Raw genomic sequence first — 19,638 nt, 5'->3', positions numbered from 1 at the left:
ATCAGGGTGGGGGTCCCTTTGGGGGACGGGGCCAGCCTGGGTGAGAGGCTGGGGCAGTTTGCAGGCCAACCACGCCCCCATCGGGGTGGGGATCCCCACTGGGGGCGGTGCCAGCCTGTTTGCAGGCCTGCCACACCCCCATTGGGGTAGGGGTCTCTGCTGGGGGGCATGGCCAGCCTGGATGAGGGGCTGATGGCCCTTTGCAGGCTGGCCATGCCCACATTGGGGTGAGGGTCCCCACTGGGGGGCGTGGCCTGGGCAAGGGGCTGAGGGCAATTTGCAGGTTGGCCACGCCCCCATCGAGATGAAGGTCCCTGCTGGGGGGGCATGGCCAGCCTGAGTGAGGGGCTGAGGGCTGTTTGGGGGCAGTTTTCAGGCTGGTCAAGCCCCTGGCTTTGTCTGGAAGGACATGCGGAAGGTCTCTGGAAGGTCTCCCAGTCTAATTAGCATATTACTCTTTTATTAGTATGGATAGATAGTTTGAGGGTTGTTTTTCCCCCCCTCTGTCTATAAACTTTCCCTCACTACCCAGACATGCTGCATACTTTCACTCCTCTGGGCTTTGAAAGTCTGCAGACTATCCTGAGCCAAACTGGGTGAGCTCCAATACCAGCAGAGGGCATAAGCCCTGTGGGCTCACCTGCTGGGGGAGCCCCTACTGTCAGCTCCTGTCTCCTCCCACAACGGGTGGATCTAATGTCAAATCCTTGTGTGAACCTCCTGTCTGGTCCTGCTGCTCTCCCCACCTCCCACCCTAACTGCCTACAAACCCCTCCTGTGGAGGTCTCACCTCTTCTCCGACCCCACCCTGCCCCTGCCTCTTGCTCCAGCAGCAATGTGTGCAGCTCCCTTGCATCTGTGCCCCGATCACACACGCTCATCTCTCCTCCTAGATGGAGGCCCCTCCAGGGAGAGGCTGGACCTGTGTATCTCCATATCCACAGTGCCTAGCAGAGTGTCTGGCCCATTAGGTGACCAATAACTGAGAATAACCATCGACAAGTGCTATGACATTAAAAATTACTACCACTTATTAAAAATTGCTAACTACATGCCGGTACTGGGTTAAGCACTAGCTAGCACTCACACACTGCTATGGGGTAGGAATGATCCACACAGATTACAGATGAGAAACCAAGGGTCAGAGAAGTTCCCAAGTTCACCCAGCTGGCAAGTGCCACATCCGAAATTAAACCCAAGTCTATTGGTGGCAAAGCATATGGTGTTTTTTCCCCAATATGACAAGGGCTCTCTCAGAAAGTTGCCCCTGAAGATGGTGATGGCAAAGTCAGAGTTGCCCCCCAGCCTTCCCTCTGGGAGTCACCTGAACTGTCTGGGAGACAAGGGTAGAACTCTCCAAGAGTGAAAGCATTTCCGGGAGGTGGGGGGGCGGTGACTTTCGCCATCTCTTCCCTACCCATTCTTTCCTTTCCTCCAAATTTACAGGCCAGAACAAGATGTTTATTGTGTAGAGCAAAAAAGGAACCAGCACAAGCCCTCTAGCAAGAAGCATCTTCTGGGGATTTCTTACTAATGCTGTCAAGAACCACCCCCAGCTCAGGCCCTGGGCCAGCCTCCTCCCAACACGGTACAATTGACAAAAGCAATCCCTGCGGTCTGCTTAGATGTATGATGATTCAGCCTAACTGCCTTTGTCAGAGCTCCTTCACTGCCTTCCTCCCTCTCTCACCTGGGATACACTCCCATGACCCTGGCTCCCAATAGGATAAGAAAAACAAGAGCAAGGTCCCAAACCTGACTCCCCACCAGGGCTCAGCTCCATGGATCAGCCCAGAGAACATTCCCTATTGCATCTTGCTGTTTGTCTCTCACTCAAGGCCAGAGGTGACAGGTAGAAGAAGGACTGTCCTGTGGGCCAGGAGGACTCACCAGAGCCCCAGGTGTTCCCCACCATGGGCTCCTGCAGCCCCACCTTACCTAGAGAGCACCAGCTCATGGCCAGTGGTGGCTGAGTGCATCCTGGTCTCAGTGGGCAGACAGTGTGGATCGGGAGAGCTGAGCTCACTCCATGAGGCCTCCTAAGGGCTGGGCACAGTGCTGGGCCCAGGACAATCAGAGAGCCCAGTCAGTGTCCTGACAATCAGAAGGCCATCGTCTAACACAGCTACCCTCATATAGCATAGTGAGTGCAGTACAAGAGATAAAGGTCTTCTCTTCCTTTTGTATGTCATAAAGTCATGGAGTTGAGGGGCTTATCCTGAGCTGTGAATGAGCTAGAAGGCCAGTCTAGGCATAGTAGAGAGACCATTGAGATGAGGAAGGAACCAATCATTGCAGAAGTAAGAAGTTGGCTCTCTCAAAAACCACCGCCCCCACCACCTCAACACACAACAGGACTTTTGGACTCCAGCAACATGTGAGGCCACATCCCAGACCCTAGAACAATCCTGATCCTTCCTGGAGCAAAAGTAAATTGCCTCAGGCCACACTAGCTCAGTGCTGAGGTCTGGCTGCTGGTCCACCCCATATGATGTGGTGTCAGAGCCCAGTGTCATTGAGGCTAGGGCCTGCCTTGTCCTCATCAGTACTCCTGGAGAAGAAACACTACTCCAGAGCCCCCTGACACCTTTGTTTCTCCGCCCACCCCACCCCCCCATCCCTTTTCTAGACCATGAGCCTCTACCAGACAGACATAGCAGGGCCTGCTTTCCTGGCAGCTCTGACATTCCTCCCTGTAGCCTGGCATGTCTGGAACACCCTGCTCTGCCTGTATAACTCACCAAGCTGTTGACAGCCATCCCAACTCAACTCTCTGACCCAGACTTTCCCAGCAAGCCGGAAGGCAGGCCAGCAGGCCAACTGCTTGCCTCCTCCCTCCCTTATACCTCCCACCACAGCCCCTAGCTGGTTATCTGAGTCAGGAGAGCACAGCTTCTTGCCTGTTAACTGCCTGTTAACCAGTTGTTTGTTGCAAGCCTACAGGGACCCAGTCAATGACTGTGGGAGTTTTTATAGACACCTGTGGGCACTTTAATAGATGTCTGTGAGTTCACAGAAGAGCAAGGAGTGCTGGTACGTCAGCAATAACAAACCCTTCTGTGTAGCTCTTTCATACTTTCTCAACTTTTCACATCTATGATCTAATTTGAACACAAAAACAAATCTGGGGGTAGACAGCCCTACCATTATTATCCCCTTTAGAGATAAGGAAATTAGGGTTCAGATCAAGTAACTTGGGGTCACTGGATAGCAGAGTCTGAACCACAATTTAATCTTTTATATTTACCTATAAAATCTACATGTAAAATATATTTATATTTCATAGGTCCACATGTATGTAAGTATATAAAATAGATTTATCTATAAAGAATTAACCTATACAATAGTTTTTTACATTTATTTGTATGTTTATACTTTGTGCTCACATTGTCTAATTCAGGCCTCCCATGCACTATAAGTCATAGCACAGAAGAAGAACCGTGGGCTTGGGAGTACAGGCAGCTCAGAGGTTCAAATCACAATCTTCTCACTGTGCACTTTGGGCAGATAAATCTCTCTCTCTTAATTTCAGTTTTTCATCTGTATCATAGGGCTAATAATACCCATTCTGTAAGCTGTTGGGCAGCCTAGAGATATGTGTGTGTCATACCTGGTACCTGTGGGCACTTAATGAACAGTAGCTATTCTTTCATTCTCTTGTGCTCCTACCATAATGAATTACTCCCCACTACCTAGACATGCTGCATACTTTCACTCCTCTGGGCTTTGTGTGTGGATCCAGTGCCCTTTCTTCATTCTCAACTTATCAGAACTCTTCTCATCCTCCAACTTTCAGTTCAACTCTGTCTCCTTTGTGAAACCTGCCCCATTGTCCTCTGGCCCCAACACCCAATTGTTCATCTGATTCATAAAGTGTTTTGTTCTGCCTACACTTTGATGTTCACATAACTGACTTGCCAACTTCCCCATGAAAGTTCCACCCAGCTCTTCACACTCTGAGTATTAGAATTTAACAGTGCATTTTAGAATAGCTTTAGTGGTCTTATTCAAATAAGACCAGCTTATTATTTGTTTAAAAATCGCACAAAATTATACACAGCTAAATGTCAACTAAGATCCTTCCATCCACAAAAAATAGGTTAATATCATTCTTCCCATTTTCCTACATTTTCACCTGGATAGAAGTGTGAAGGATAGAAGAATGCATGAAAGAAGAATGAACAGCCTAAGTGCCCATCAGCAGATAAGTGGATTAAAAAACTGTGGTACATCTACACAATGGAATACTATGCTGCTGTAAAAAAGAAAGAACTCTTACCATTCGCAACAGAATAGATGGACCTGGAGAGCATTATGCTAAGTGAAATAAGCCAGTCAGAGAAAGATAAATATCACATGATCTCACTCATTTGTGGAATATAATAAACAACATAAACTGATGAACAAAAATAGATCCAGAGACACAGAAACATCAAACAGACTGTCAAACTTCAGAGAGAGCCCTGGCCGGTGTGGCTCAGTGGATAGAGCGTCGGCCTGCGGACTGAAGGGTCCCAGGTTCGATTCCGGTCAAGGGCATGTACCTTGGTTGCGGGCACATCCCCAGTGGGGGGTGTGCAAGAGGCAGCTGATCGATGTTTCTCTCTCATCGATGTTTCTAACTCTCTATCCCACTCCCTTCCTCTCTGTAAAAAATCAGTAAAATATACATTTAAAAAAAAAAAAAAAACCTCAGAGAGAAGGCAGAAAGGGGTGGGAAGGAGGGAGGTAAGAGATCAACCAAAGGACTTGTATGCATGCATATAAGCATAATCAATGAACACAGAAAGTAGGAGGGTGAGGGCATGAGCTGGGGGGTGGGAGTAACCAGGGAGAGATCAATGGGGAGAGAGAGAGAGAGAGAGAGAGAGAGAGAGAGAGAGAGAGAGAGAGAGAGAGAGAGATACATTGGTATGAGAGGGAAACATCAATAAGCTCCTCCTGCACTCACCCTAACAGGGATCGAGCCCACGACCCAGGCATGTGCCCTGACTGGGAAGCAAACTGGCAACCTTTCGGTGCATGGGATGATGCTCAACCACCTGAACCACACTGGCCAGGGTTAAAATAACTATTTTTTTTGTCTTTAAACTTTATTTTATGTTAATTCTACAGAAAAGAAAAATAACGGAAAAGCTGCACTTCTAACACATTTCTCCACCAAAAGATAATACTTCCTTAGGATGCTTCTAAGTTAAATAATAATAATAATAATAATAATAATAATAATAATAATAATAAAAGGCTGGAGTCATGACTTTAACACCCTATTTAGTCAGGATGAGAGGGAAAGTTAGCACTTACCTGTTCTCCCACTTCCTCCCCAGCTCTCCATTTCTGTTACATTCTTTTTATTTTGTCATATTCTATTTCTACTGCCCACCTTGGCTTAGCTTTGCTCTGTTTGAGCAGATGAAGGGCTTACCAAATCACCTTTAACCAAGCCTTCCTAAGTTTGCTTTTGATTAATTTTTTTCATCATCAAGTAGGTTTTCCCAAGAAGGGCTCATATGTGCTATAATTCTAGAGTTCTTACATGTATGAGAATGGCTGGCTGCCTTATCCTTGAGGAGTGACTTAATTAAGTGTAAAAATCTTCAGTCACACTGCCTTTCCCTCAGAACTCTAAATATTTCTTCTCTGTGTTCTCAAGTTTTTCTTCTGCTGCAGATCAAGTCTGAGGTCAACATTACTTTTTCCTTGTGGCAGAGATGAATTGCTTCCAATATCCATTTGCTCATTTCCCTTTCGGTAATGGAAAAACCCTGAGTTTTAAGAAGGCACAAGGCCACCCAGCTGGAGATGTTTCCCAGCCTCCTTTGCAGCCAAGTAGGTCCATGTAACTATGTTTTGGTCAATGGAACATAAGCAGAAGTGGCCTGTGTTTCCACAGATGCCCCAGTTACCCTTCTGAGGGATCATCCTGGTACAACCTTTAAATCTCTGATTTTCTCTGATGAATTTTTTTTCTCAGCATATGCTGCAATTTTCTTCAAGCCTTCCTGCTCTATTAGTAAATTTACTTTTTAGTTGATTCTACGCTGTTCCTTTATTAACTTTTTCTCTAAAGAGGTTGTTTGTATCATCAATTTATCTCTTAGCTCTGTAATTGCCCTTTTTATTTCATCATCTTGTCTTTGTCCTCTCAATTGATTAGTTTTCAATAAACCTTATTTTGAATGAATGGATACCCTTATTACCTCTCCCACACAAGAGCCAACTCCAATGCAGAAATTATCCTGGGGGATGGGGAGAATGAGCCAGAGGCATCCCATTTATCATTGGGTCAGACAGAATAACTTTTACTCATTGTCAGGCCTTCCATCTTTCTGATCCTACTCCTCCTTAAAGGGACAGCTCAAGGCCTACCTGCTCCAGACTCTTCCAACCCACATTGATTGCTTCCTCTCCAGTCCCTAAAGGGCTTCTCTGAACTAAGGGATCTACAGGTAACGCCTGGGCTATTAAATGAACCTGGAACTTTTAAGAAAATGGATGAACCTTCTCCCTCTCCCATCATACATGGTTAGGCACATAAAGGCTTGGGGTTTTATTTCTTTTTTTTTTTTTTTAAGATTTCTGGACTACTGGTTTTCTGAATTAAAAGGAGTGTAAATGCTAGAACCAAGACTCAGAAGAGGCTTCAACACCAGACTCACTCATTCCAATTTAACTGTAAGTTGGAAAACACTATGAGCCAGGTGTTTTGAAAGAGGATTCAGCAAGAGTATTACCCTGAATAGATTAATACAGAGGGAACAAGCACCTTAGCCAGCAAACCTAACCTTCCCAACCTGCCTCTGCAGGCATTGCTGGGGCGCTAAGCAAGCATACATTCAAGTCCGTGCACCTCAACTCACTCACTCAACTCACTCACTGTCTAAATGAACAAATCTCCGAACCTCCCTCCGCCTTTGTTTCCTCATCTATTAAATGGAGATGATAATAGTATATGCCACATAGGGAAGTTATGAAAATTATATTAGATAATGTATGCAATGGTTCCAGTCTCATCCCTCACCACTTCCTGCCTTGTGTATTTCTCTCCAGGAACATCAGCCTTTAGTGATCTCCACACACATACAAGCCATTCTTCACCCCACATCTTTGCTCCTGCACCCACTTCTCCTTCAAAGCCCTTTGCCCAGAGGCTAACAGCTACTGCTCTGTAAGACCCAGCTTAGGTATCACCTCCTCCAGGAAGCTTTCCCAAACTCCTTGTACCTTCTTCCCAATCTCTACATACACCCAAATCATAATTTAACACACTATATTATAATTAATATCTGTATGCCCACCTTCAACTAAGCTCTTAGAAGAGCAGAGCTGTGCTCGCTTTGGCAGCACATATACTAAAAAAAGAGCAGAGCTGTGAGAATATTTGGGTCTATGTTCTAAAAATGAGCATTGTGCTACGCACGCACTCTACATTTGTGGAATAAATAAACAAAGCAAGGACTCAGAAGAGAGGAAGAGGGTGAGAGAGGAAATTTATCCGCCACTAACTTGCAAGGCCCCACTAAACACACTGAGTATGTGTGTGCATATCTATGATGTGTATGTGTTTATGTAAATATTCCCAATGCCTAGCACATAATAGGCACTTGATAAATATTTGATAAACAAAATGATATTAAATAAACTTTACAAAAGAAGAAATTGTTTAAGAGCCTAGGAGCACAACTGCCAGATAAACCCTTAACAATGTTGATGTTGAGTTCCATTGACAAACCAAAGGCATTTAAAGGTAGCTGAGCAGTGATACCCACCAATCTGTGGCCATGCTCACTACCAGTGTTAATTCCCAGTCATAACCAAATAATGAGGACAAGTGGGTATCAGAGTTTTAAAGGCCACGCAAAAAAAAGGGAGGGGGAGGGGGGCAAACCAAACTTGATCCAAATAACCCTTACCAAAAAAGGAAATGCGCAAATGTATGCTGGATTCAAATGTCCTGCTATTCCTGTGACTGTGACTGTCCATTGTGTTCTTTCCATTCATATGTTCTTAGGGAAATGATAGAAAGTTTCCATAATCCCTATAAGAATTCAGCCAAGCCCCCAGTGAAACTCAAGGACAAAGCTCTTCTCAGACGCAAAGTACTGAGTACTATTAGCAGTGAGAAAACCTATATAACATGATACAGGAAAGAACTACACCCAATACCAGCTTCACTCCTTAGCAACAGTGAATCTTCGGGTAGTTCTCTAAATTTGCATCCATATTTCTGGTTTCCCTAGCACAGTGCTGAGACGTCATTCAGCTTTAATTAAGACATCACACTTCTCTGAAACTTAGTTTTCTCAACTGCAAATGAAGCTATGACATCAGTTCACCGAATATCGCCGTGGGAAATGGATGAGAGAGCACACACAGTGCCTCCTCAGGCCCAGGCGCACAGCAAAAGCCAGAAGATGGTAAACTTGCCATGTTTCCCTCACCAAGACTTGGTCCAAGAGGCTCTTCCTCATCCGCAGAAAAACAAGGCACAAGCATTCAACAAGGTGGGTGCTATCAACTCCAGCTCAGAGACCCTCCCAGAGGCTGCAAAGGGTAGAGAAATCCTAAAATTAAAGTTGAGTGGCATCTCAGCACTGTGCTAGGGAAACCAGGAGATGGATGCAAATTTAGAAAGACTGTAATGAGAGGGGAAAAAATGTACAATTATCCTCCTGGGACATGTAGTTCTTTTCTGGTTGCCAGATTTCCTGGTCATCTAAAGTGTATGTGATATATTTATTCCTGTGGAAATAATTTATGAATATAGAGTCCAGAAGAGTTGAAGCCAAGGACAGACAGGAGGAGGCTTGCCAAGACCCAGGGGAAACAATGTTTGAGCCTCCTTTGAAGGTTTCCATTTTGTTTTACCCTTCCAGAGCAGGTGAAAGCACTCCAGTTACATGGGGCATAACTTGTCCCACCCACTCAGGCTGATTTTTGCATCTTTCTGCTTCTTGCCCTATAGAGAGTCCTAGACTCTCAAAGTTGGAAGGGGCATTTCAGGTCAATCTTTCTGCAAAGCTGGAATCCTCTGGAGGGCAAAGACATTCACTTGCAACTTTGGTTGGATACTCCCATGACAGGAAGCCCTTTGCCTTGTGACATAGCTTGTTCCATGGTCAGACAGTTCAGCTGAGCAAGTTCTCCCTTATCTGCCATTCTGCAACTTCTCCCACATCCTGGACTGGTTCTCCCTTCACAGCAGCCACTCTGATGTGGCTTGAATCCTTCTTCCACATGAAGTGACTCTTACTTTATCTCCTGCAGGCTAGAAACTCCCGGTTTCCACATTTATTCCACCTCCAATATGGTGTCTGAAACTTCAGCTTCTAAGAAGCCCATTTTTGGGATGCTTCATTTTATCATGATCTCTATGGGACCCCGGGACACATAACACTCCAAATGGGTATGCACCACCTGACAGAGTAGAGCAGAACTGGCACAGTCCTTTCTCCAGAGCCTGAGATCAAATACTCCTGTTCTTGGCTTCTCTCTCCTCCCTCACTCAAGTTCCAGTCCTCCCAGTAGGTCCCCAGTGACCCTGAGAATAGAAACAAATTTGGAAGTGCCAGAGACAGTGGAAAGTGGAGGAAGTGATGACGCAGCTCGATTCCTTGCCCTGGCAGCCGAGGGCACCCAACCAGGCAGGCTGTCTCCAAAAATAGTCTTCCATCCAAACAGTCAGCCTCTTAGTAACTTCCTGGGAGCCCTTTATTCCAGATTTCCAGGGTGTGGTCTTCAGGGTGCATGCACCCATTCTCTTGCCACCCTTTCCAGACCTTGATAGACTGGCTTCGTTTTGCCACTGATACTTAAAACCATTGTTCTGTAGGGCCAAGGTCTAAGTACACTTAGAAATATATTTTTATGAAAATAGACTAATGTCCATCAACAGAAGACTGGTGAAGCAAACACATCCATAATATAGAATGTGATGCAGCTGTGAAAAAAAAAATAATATGTATACACTGATATGTAAATATCTCTGATAAAGTGAAAAGGGCAAGTTTGTAAAGTGGCGGTCATAATGTAATTCATGTACTGAGTTTTTAAAATGTGTCTGCTCATAACCATGAATACAACATAAATGCTTGCCAAAGGGGCTAAAGGACCCACAACTAACTGTAAACAGCAGTCACTTCAGAAAGAAGTGGGATTGGGGGGAATGAAGGCAAAAGGTGGGGGGGGTGATTTTTTACCCGATTTGAAGATTCTGAAAGCAAACAGATTTCATTTATTATGTGTGTGAAGAAGCTCCCTGACCTATATCTTTCACCCTTTGCCTTTTGATGATCTCAGAGCTGGAAAGGCCTAAAGAGCTGAGAGTTGAGTCCCAGGGTGGCATGCATCCTGCCCAAGGCCACACAGCCAGCGAGCGACAGCAGGAGAACACAAGTCACATTGCAGGCCCTCACATAATGAGAGTCCTGGTGGATTAAAGAGAGGGCTTTGATTTCATTACTAAATCAAATCAACATTTTTCTGTTCGTTGAGTCAAAAAATCCTACTTGGGTGCAACAGTGAGTTAGGCAAGACCAAGACTCATCCAAATTGGAGAGGGCCAGGAGAGCCTGTCTCTTTCCATGGATGAAAGACACAGTTGACAGGGCCCTACCTTCTCTGGGCTTCCTTGCCCTCAGCCATAAATCAGAGGTAAGGGGCAGAGTGAGAGGGAATGAGAGAGATTTGCAAATCTGGGGTGCTTGGCATGCTAGGCACTCATCTGAGCCATGACCACATCTTCGGATGGAGAGACCTGTGATAACGCTACCCGAATGCATCCTGGTGAGGAGGGGCCATCAGCCTGTGAGCTCAGTTCCATGTGGACAGTCTGCTTCTGAGGGAGAGGAGGCTGGTTCCAAGTCCGATTCATGCCCAACTAACGCGGAGCTGCTGGGCTATCACATGGATTACCTCATTCAATACTCACCAAATTTTTATAAATGTGCTCAAAGTTCAGAAGTCACTTGCCAAAAGCCTACAACTAGAGTGGAGCCCTTTTGCAAATCAGGTCTCCTGACTAAATTCAGTGCTCCCTCTACCCTGTCTCTTTGGGACACAGGACCTGGCAGAAAAACTCACTTGAGCAGTAAAACTTAAGACAGTGATGGGCAACCTTTTGAGCTTGGTGTGTCAAACTTTGCCAAAAAACTGAGCATAACTCGGGTAGTGTGTCACTTTGAGGAAAAAACATTATTTCGCAAATGTTTCATCCTCAGGAGCAGCAAATGTTTCATCCTCGGCATGCGGCCACCTCAGCGGCCGCGTGTCATCAGAAATGGCTACGCGTGTCAGTGCTGACACGCGTGTCATAGGTTCGCCATCACTGACTTAAGAAGATCTCAGGTTGGGTCCAGCTAGTGTGGCTCTGTGGTTGAGAGTCGACCTTTAAACCAGGAGATTGCTGTTGGATTCCAGGTCAGGGCACATACCTGGGTTTCAGACTCAATCCCCAGTTAGGAGATCCCCAGCAGGAGGCAGCCACTCTGTCTTATCATTAATGTTTCTATCTCTCTCTATCTCTCTCTCTCTCTGAAGTCAATAAAAATGTTTTTTAAAAAGAAGTTCTCAGATTGGTTGGCTCTCTCTCTCTCTCTCTCTCTCTCTCTCTCTCACACACACACACACACACACACACACACACACACACACACATAGGGTCCCATATGGGAGCAGAGACAGGCTCCAGGAGCTGTACAATACCTCAAATATACATCAAGCGACTCAGTGAAATATTTATGACTGAGCTGATATCACAATGTGCTTCAAAGTAATCTGGGTGGAGTATAGTTTTATAGATCTGTCGTGAGTTTTGGTAATTCTTGAGGATAAACTGTATATAGGGATTCATTACACCATTTTGTATGTTTGAAATTTTTCATAGTCAGACTTTTTAAATGTATCATGTGAGTGATCATTTCTCTCTCAATTTGTCACCTGGTAGGAGGTTCCATTTTAATTAACTTTCTGCCTGCTATTGTGGTAAGAAAAATATCAGGACCAAAAGTTTCTGCCACTTGTGAAAAATCCCAATTATAACAATTTACTGAGCACTTCCTATGTATCTGGCACTATCGTGGACTCTTCAGCTATAATTTTATTTAAACCTTACAATGGCCCAGTGAGACAAGGAGGTGAGTTTAAGGACCTTGCCCAATTCTACACCGAGGATCATTTATTAAATCCTAAATTACTTGTGCTTTTTATTTCTACTGTTCCCACAAGATATATATAACACTTAGGTACTTTGGTACTTTATATGTAACTAGAGGCCTGGTGCATGAGATTCGTGCACTGGTGTAGGTGGGGGGGTGGGGGGTTCCTCAGCCCGGCCTGTGCCCTCTTGCAGTCCAGCCCCCACTCCTTACTGCCTGCTGAGGCTCCCACCACCGTCACTGTACTTGCCAGCTGTGAGCCTGGCTTCTGGCTGAGCAGCACTTGCACACTGACCACCAGGGGACAGCTCTTGCGTTGAGTGTCTGCCCCCTGGTGGTCAGCGTGCATAATAGCGACTGGTTGTTCAGCAGATCATTACGCAATTCTGTCGATTTGCATATTATGCTTTTATTATATAGGATTGGGGCTAAGCCTTTGAAGTTTTTTTAAATGCTAATACCCTTTAAAGTGTGTCTCAGTAATTCCAACTTTAGGATTCTATCCTTTGGAAATTATCTGATCATTCACAAACATGTTAATCTCAGAGTCAATTACAATCGGGAAAAAATAACAAGTGTTTGACTACCCAGTAGTGGCCCTCCTCCAGGAAGTCTTCCTTCCCGCTGCTCCAGGGGTGGGAGCTGCCCTCTGCTGGGTCCACAGCATCCTGAACTAGTCTCTTATTACCCTGACCCTCCATCATACTCTGAGCTGTCTTTGTGCACCTTTGGCTTAGAATGGGCATTTGAATATGTGAGAAATGAATGAATGAATGACCCTAGAGTTGTATATTTAACACATATAAAAACTGAAAAGTGGGGTGTTAAAGTACATTTTTGGAGGTCACAAGGGCAGGACTAGAACCCAAGGCCATATGCAGAGCCCTTCCCCCTCCACCTCAGACTTAAGACTTCTTCTAAAATAAAAATGGTTGGCTTGTGTTTGCCAAATGAACAAATAATCCTATATAATAAAAGCCTAATATGCTAAGTGTCCAACCCTTTGACCGTTAGACCAGTCACTATGATGCGCACTGACCACCAGGGGGCAGACGCTCTGACCCGTAGGTTAGCTTGCTGCTGGGGTCCAGCCAATTGGGACTGGGTGAGATGGGCCGGACACCCCCTGAAGCCCTCCCACGGTCCCTCCCCAGCCCTGATCATGCACCATTGGGGTCCCTCAGCCTGGCCTGTGCCCTCTCGCAATCCAGGACCCCTTACAGGATGTCAGAGAGCCGGTTTCAGCCAGATCCATGCAGGCCAGGCTGAAGAACCCCACCAGTGCACGAATCCGTGCCCCAGGCCTCTAGTCCAATTTAAAAATGGGCAGAAGACCTGAACAGACACTTCTCCCAGGAAGACATGCAAATGGCTCAACCTCACTAGCTATTAGAGAAATGCAAATCAAAACTGCAGTGAGATAACACCTCACCTGCTAAATGGCTATTATCAACAAGTTTTAACAAGTTTTAGAGAGGTTGTGAAGATAAAGGAACCCTCATTCTCTGCTGGTGGGAATGTAAACTAGTACAGCCACTATGGAAAACGGTATGGAGGGTCTTCAACAAATTAAGAATAAAGTTACCATATGACCCAGCAATTCCTCTTCTAGGTATCTACTCAAAAATTTGTAAAGATTTATTCACAAAGATATATGCACCCCTATGTTCACTGCAGCATTACTCATGGTGCCCAAGACATGAAAACAACCAAAGTGTCCTTCAATAGATGATTAGATAAAGAAGATGTGCTACCTACATGCAATAGAATAATACTCAGCCACAAGAAAAGATGAAATACCGCCACCTGACCTTGGAGATGAATGAAAGGCACAGCTTTAATGCAGTTGTAAACTCTGATGTACATATGAAAAGGTTAAGCAAGAAAAGCAAGAGATAAGAGATAACAGTACATCCAATGTGCTCTCAACCATTTAGAGAAAAGCAAATCCATAAAAAGAAGACCGGAAGGAAAATTGCCAAATGTTAACAGTCATTGTCTTTAAATAATGGAATTTTTTTCTGTTTCTGTATACTTTTTTTCTACTTTTCCAAATTGCCCTCAATGGACATGCTTTGTTCTTATAATAAGAATGATAAACAAAATCTAAATCACCAAACTAATTCTGAAGGCTAACCTGACCCTTCAAGTAATGATTTAGAAAAGAAGATGTGGATAAGTGATTGCATATGGGGATTCATTAAATACCCCAGTATTTAATGTGAAACTATGTTACTGTTACATATAAGCCCATGCAAAGTACACCCACCAGTCTCAGTATTTTATGTGAAACTATGTTCCTGTTACCCATGAAAAGTACATCTACCAGACTCAGAACACGTGTAGTATACATGCAGACAAGCAAGAAAAATGCTTCTCTCCCCCCCCCCCCCCCATTCAGTTCTTATTGAACAAATCACTGACATCAGGTCTGAGCGAAATCTCAGGACTCTAATGTTCCAGAAGATTACTATGAATTTCATTAATGACTTATTGCTGTCGTTTTTTAATGCTACCAATCCTCACATTTGTAGAAAGCCACATTCTCTTTGAAGCCTTCCCTCTTCCACTCTCTCATTTTACCATCTGCTCTTGTTTGACTCATGAAGAAAGAGGAACCTCCCCCCTCGCTGACCCCCCACCCCTTAAGCCCAGGTCAATATTGAGATAAATGAGCTCTATTTTCTGAAGGCAATTTCTAAGGGATGACCAAAATGTGTTCTGAGCAAGGGTGGTGGGGTAGAGAATAGGTCATGTTCTTTATAACTCCAGGCTCAGCACAGGACACCCCCACCCAACCCACCTGCTTGTCAGTAAATATGAAGTGAATGAATGGAATGACTAGGTCTCACTCACTTGGGCCTGAAAGTTCTGGTTTTGTTTTTGATTTGTTTTTTACTAAGTTTATTTACTTTAGAGTCACACGCACATCACAACTACCCAAAGCCCACTGAACAGTTTGGCAAACATCCATACCTCTTTGTGACTAGGTAGGATCTCCTTGAGCACTGGGCTTACCCTCCGGGGCTATTTTGCCCCCCATCATTCTCTGCCACTTAAAAAGCTGGGGGGTACCCAAGCCTGCCAAAAGGTCTGAAGAGTCCTAAACATGAGTCCCATGACTTAATACTCCCAAAAACCACAGGAGATACATGCGTTATCTTCCCCTCACATTATACAATGTGGATGCAGCCTGCTGGTTTTCAAGGCACTTGGGGAGAGAAGGGATGACCCAAGCCTGCTCCTCAGACTCTAAGGCCTGAGCATCTTCCACTTCACTAGAACCTGGGCAGAAGGTACCCCCACTGCACAAAGAAGGAAACTAGGGCCCAAGACGTTCAGTAGCACAGGGCTAAGTGGGGTCTCTCTCTTCTGAGTCTTTGCTGCCTTTTGTTTTATGATTATACTCAAAGCAGCTTCCTACTGGGAAAAGGAGTCTGTGGGAGCCCAGAGCAAGAGTAAAGTGAACCATTTAGTAAACACTAAAGAAAACTGATCCCCAATGATAACCTCACCAGATCTACCATTGGGATCTATGGCTTTGTTTAATAACCAAAGCCTATTCGAATCCTTAAGGAATTCATTATCTTACTTAAAGGTTGTTATTATAACAACCATCATAACTTTGACTTTACTGTGACATACCAACCAAAACTCCTTTGATGCAACAGTTTCCTTTATGCAAAGAGAGGCACTAGCCCAGGCCAGGTGGCTCAGTTGGTTGGCGCATCGCCCCATACAAGAAAAGCCTGTGGGTTCCATTCCCGGTCAGGGCACAACCTAGGTTGTGGGTTTGATCCCCCTTCTGGGGTAAGGGGGGTTGTACAAACAATTGATGTTTCTCTCTCTCTTCCTCTCTCTCTAAAATAGATAAACACATCCTCGGGTAAGGATTTTTAAAAAGAGTCAGTAAAAACAGACACCTTGCTGAGTGTCTTTAGGCAAGTAATTTCTCCTCTCTGGGCCTCAGTTTTTCTATCTAAAAAATAAAAGGGTCTGACCAGCTGATTCCTGAAGTTCCTTATGTCCAGTGGAATCACCATGAAAATGAGACACCCTGGAAACCCTAAGAAAATAAACAAATATAGCCAGGAGACAACAGGGACAGGGCAAAACAGCATGTTAGCTTTAGGGAAACCCAGATTCCCAAGTTTTTTGGGTTTTCCAACTTCTTCTCTGCCAAAGACAAAAATAAGCAGCTACTTACATGGAACTTTCATAAAATTTTTAAATTAAATAAAATCAATGAAAGCAATGTTTTGTTCTCCCACAAAACATTGGAGAAGCATTCTAAGAGATACTTTCTTCCCAGCCGGGCTGGTGTCAACAGCCCATGCTTATGCCCAAACAAAGGCCTTCTGGCACAGGGATGAGAGGCAAAACATCTAAGTCTCCACAGTTGGCCCTATTCCAATTTGAAAGGAGGGGCAGCCAGGAGAGAAAAATAACTAAGCTTATGAAAGGCCAGATGAAGAATAAGGAATTACTAAATCTATCCTTTTCTCCAATGAATAAAGAACTCTTGAAAGGGATAATGGAAGGGTGCACCTTTCAATCTGAATTACTTTCTTTGTTTAACTCTGTTTTGCCTAAAGCCATTGCCTTTTAAGCCAAACACAGGATCCTAGTTTTGCATTTAGTTGTCAGCCTGGCCTTGTGCATTGTGGGAGCTGGGAGACCCATACTCAAGTCCTGTGTCTCTGTCCTGATTTCGGTTTAATCTTGGACAAGTGGCTGAACTCAACAGGTCTCCGTTTTCCACCTATAAAATAAGAGGGCTCACTGGATGCTCTCCAGACTCTCAATGAAAGTGGTGTGGGGCTGAAGGATCCCCAGTTCTCCCCAGAGACAGGTCCCTCTCCAGCGGCACTAGCCCAGGTGAAGCCACAACCCGGTGGCTCAGCAAGCACACTGAAGCAGTGGTGCCTACATTCCCACTCCCACCATCTTCAGGGTTTACTCCTGCACCAACACCAACACCTAAAAGGCCAAGTCACCCTCCCAAACATCTTGCTGCTGCCTGAACAGCTCTGATTAACCAAAATCTGCAAAGCTGAGCTGAGCACATGTAAGCGAAACAAACCAGAGAGGCCTCTCTTTCCGACCTCGGAATTCCTCTCAAACTCTAATCGAACTGAAAATAATAGCGCCCCCACCTCGTACAGGAGGCCTCGGCTGGCCTTGCTAGTAAAAATGCATAACAAGTCAAAAGGGGCCAATGACACCCGGGCAGGCTAGACACATGGACCTACAAAGCAAAGCGCAAATGAAACCACGCTGGGCGCTGTTTAAATTGGACCGTTCTTCCCGCAGGCTGCAGAGGTGCTCGCGACCTCCCACCAGAGCGCAGGGACAAGGGTGTACCAGGCACGGTCTTTTTTTGGGAGGGGACCCATAGATCCTTAATTCAACCCCATCTCTAAGAAACCTCCGTGAGGTGGAAGTGAGGGGTTGTCCGGATCACGTCAAGTAATACACCACCACCGGGACAGACTCAGCCTGCGGTAATCTTTTCGTAGCTGCTTTCTTGTTTCGTTTTTCCCTTTTAAGTCTGGCAGTTTGTGCTGATGCCCAGGTGGTACCTCTTAAACGTCTTTGTCGACCTCCTCCAGCAAGTGGCGCCCCCAGAGCTGCTCTCTGTGCTGTGGCTGAGACAATGGCCGGGTTCCGCGGGGCGGCTCCTCAAGGTTGGCAGCCCTGGGTTGGGCGCACGTGCGTTTGTTATGGTGCCCGTGTCCCCACCCCCGCCGGGAAGCTCAGTTTCCTGGTCTTTGAACCTACCAGGCGGGATCTGAAAGGAACCCAGCCGCTGCAGGGCGTCCCACCCTTCCTTACAGACAGTGCAGTGGAGAAAGCAGGGTTCCGGGTGGCCGAGCGCACGTGGGTTTGTTGTGGGTCCCCCGATCATGGAGCGGGGGAGAAACCAGGGCGGTCCCTCTCCCGGGACAAAAACACAGGCACCCCCGGCCCCAAGGTGGCCGGCCCGCAGCGAAGGTGGCTGAGGCGGCGCTGGACACCGATTCCTTGCGCCCTGGGCGCGCCTGGCGGCCTCCGCTCCCCTTCCCTCCTTAAACCCTACGCATCCCTCCTCCCCGGGGTGCCCCCCGCCCCGGGCTGCGCAGTGCCCCGCGGCACCCCTACTCACTCTGCGTGCTGGCGGCGTGGAAGCCGCGGCTGCTCCGCCTGCACACACCCCAGCCGGCCGGCGGCTGGCTCCCTTTGTTAGCGCTGGGCAGTGCCCCAGGCGTCTTCCCCGGCCGGCCCAAACCAGGACTCCCCTCCCCCAGGTGCTCAGGACTCTGTCCAGGGCCGGAGGCGAGAGCCGGAGGCTGGGAGCCCCACGCCGGAGTCCCCAAAGGGAGGAGGGTCTTCAGGGGGGAGGGGAGCGGGAGGCAGGGGATGAGGGGTGGAGGGGACTGGAGAGGAAGGGAAGAGGAGCGTGGTGGAGGGGCGGGGAAGCGAACGGTCTCCGTTATGCAAATAGTCAGGAAGACTGTGTTTCCCCGCCACGCGGAGCCCCAGACCGATCTGGCCCTCCGGAGGTCGCCAGAGAGCAAAGATTCAGGATTAGGGGTGCCTGGTTAGGGTACCGCGTGATGCTGGGACCCTGCCTCCTCCAGAGGAGGGCAGGAGGGCAGGCCTGAACAAGGGGGAGGGGCAACGCGGCGGGGCTAGGATCCCCAAATGCTGGCTCTACCCCAGGTCCTGAGGGTTGAATCCAGCACTCTCCCTCTTTTCATCCTAATAAACGGGACTATAATCCTGCCTGGGCTACCGATTGACTGCGTGACCCTGAGCAAGTCACTTAACTTCTCTACCCCTCTATTTCTTCTTATGTAGAATATGAAGCAACAAAACCTCTTTCACGGGGTTAGGCAAGAACCTCCCAACTTCCAGCGTCTCACGTACTCGGTGCTCTAGACAGAAAGGAAGGGGTGCGGGCGAATCCCCGCGCACAGTGAGACTTCCACTCCAAGGTATCTGCAGGCCCGTGGGCCAGCGGCCTCAGGTACGGGGGTCCGGAAGGAAGGGAGCAGTTTCCTTCCCTTCACTGGGGCTGCTAGAGGAAAGCGAGAGGAAACTGCATGCTGAGCAAGCTAAGGCAGAAAGGGTGTGACCACCTGAGGCCGTAATCATCTCCCAGATGCCTCTAGAGCGCCCTCTTGACTCAGCTTGGAGGGAAGGTGGTGTGGCAGGGGAGGAGGGACGGGAAAGTGGAAGGTAGTCTAGGTCCTCTGGACACAGGAGGTGGGGTACACACTCTGCCCGTGCTTGAAGCCCAGGCCCAGAACTCTGTCCAAATCAAGGTGGCCACTCCCCTCCACCAGTAGCATCCTCATCTCATCCCAATACCCTCTTCCAAACACTGCTTCCTCCCTCCCCAGATCCTGGACCCCTACAGTTGTCTCTGGCCCCTCCCAGCTGCAGTGGAAACATTATTGCTCTGTACAAAGAGCTCCAGTTGGAGAGTGACAAGCAGACT

The 19,638-nt window shown here is 46.8% G+C and overlaps 1 protein-coding gene across 3 annotated transcripts in view; it reads right to left on the bottom strand.

Annotated features, from left to right (window-relative positions):
* ST6GAL1 (ST6 beta-galactoside alpha-2,6-sialyltransferase 1) overlaps positions 1–18,623 on the bottom strand; it is a 123,145-nt gene extending 104,522 nt beyond the window's left edge. The window contains exon 1 of one of the 3 annotated variants that reach the window (XM_079767403.1): positions 18,301–18,623. The gene's annotated coding sequence lies outside the window, so the exon portion shown is untranslated. Of the gene's footprint in view, positions 1–17,737; positions 17,893–18,300 lie in introns of those variants that run through there. The other 2 variants (XM_079767402.1, XM_079767404.1) reach the window with 2 other exon arrangements.
* Between the last annotated feature and the right edge of the window lie 1,015 nt (positions 18,624–19,638).

Source organism: Cnephaeus nilssonii (assembly GCF_951640355.1).
Source record: "Cnephaeus nilssonii genome assembly, chromosome: 3".
In the NCBI taxonomy this organism is placed as follows: domain Eukaryota; kingdom Metazoa; phylum Chordata; class Mammalia; order Chiroptera; family Vespertilionidae; genus Cnephaeus; species Cnephaeus nilssonii.
Note: the sequence above shows the minus strand (reverse complement) of the source record. Positions and strands in the feature narration are given on the sequence as shown.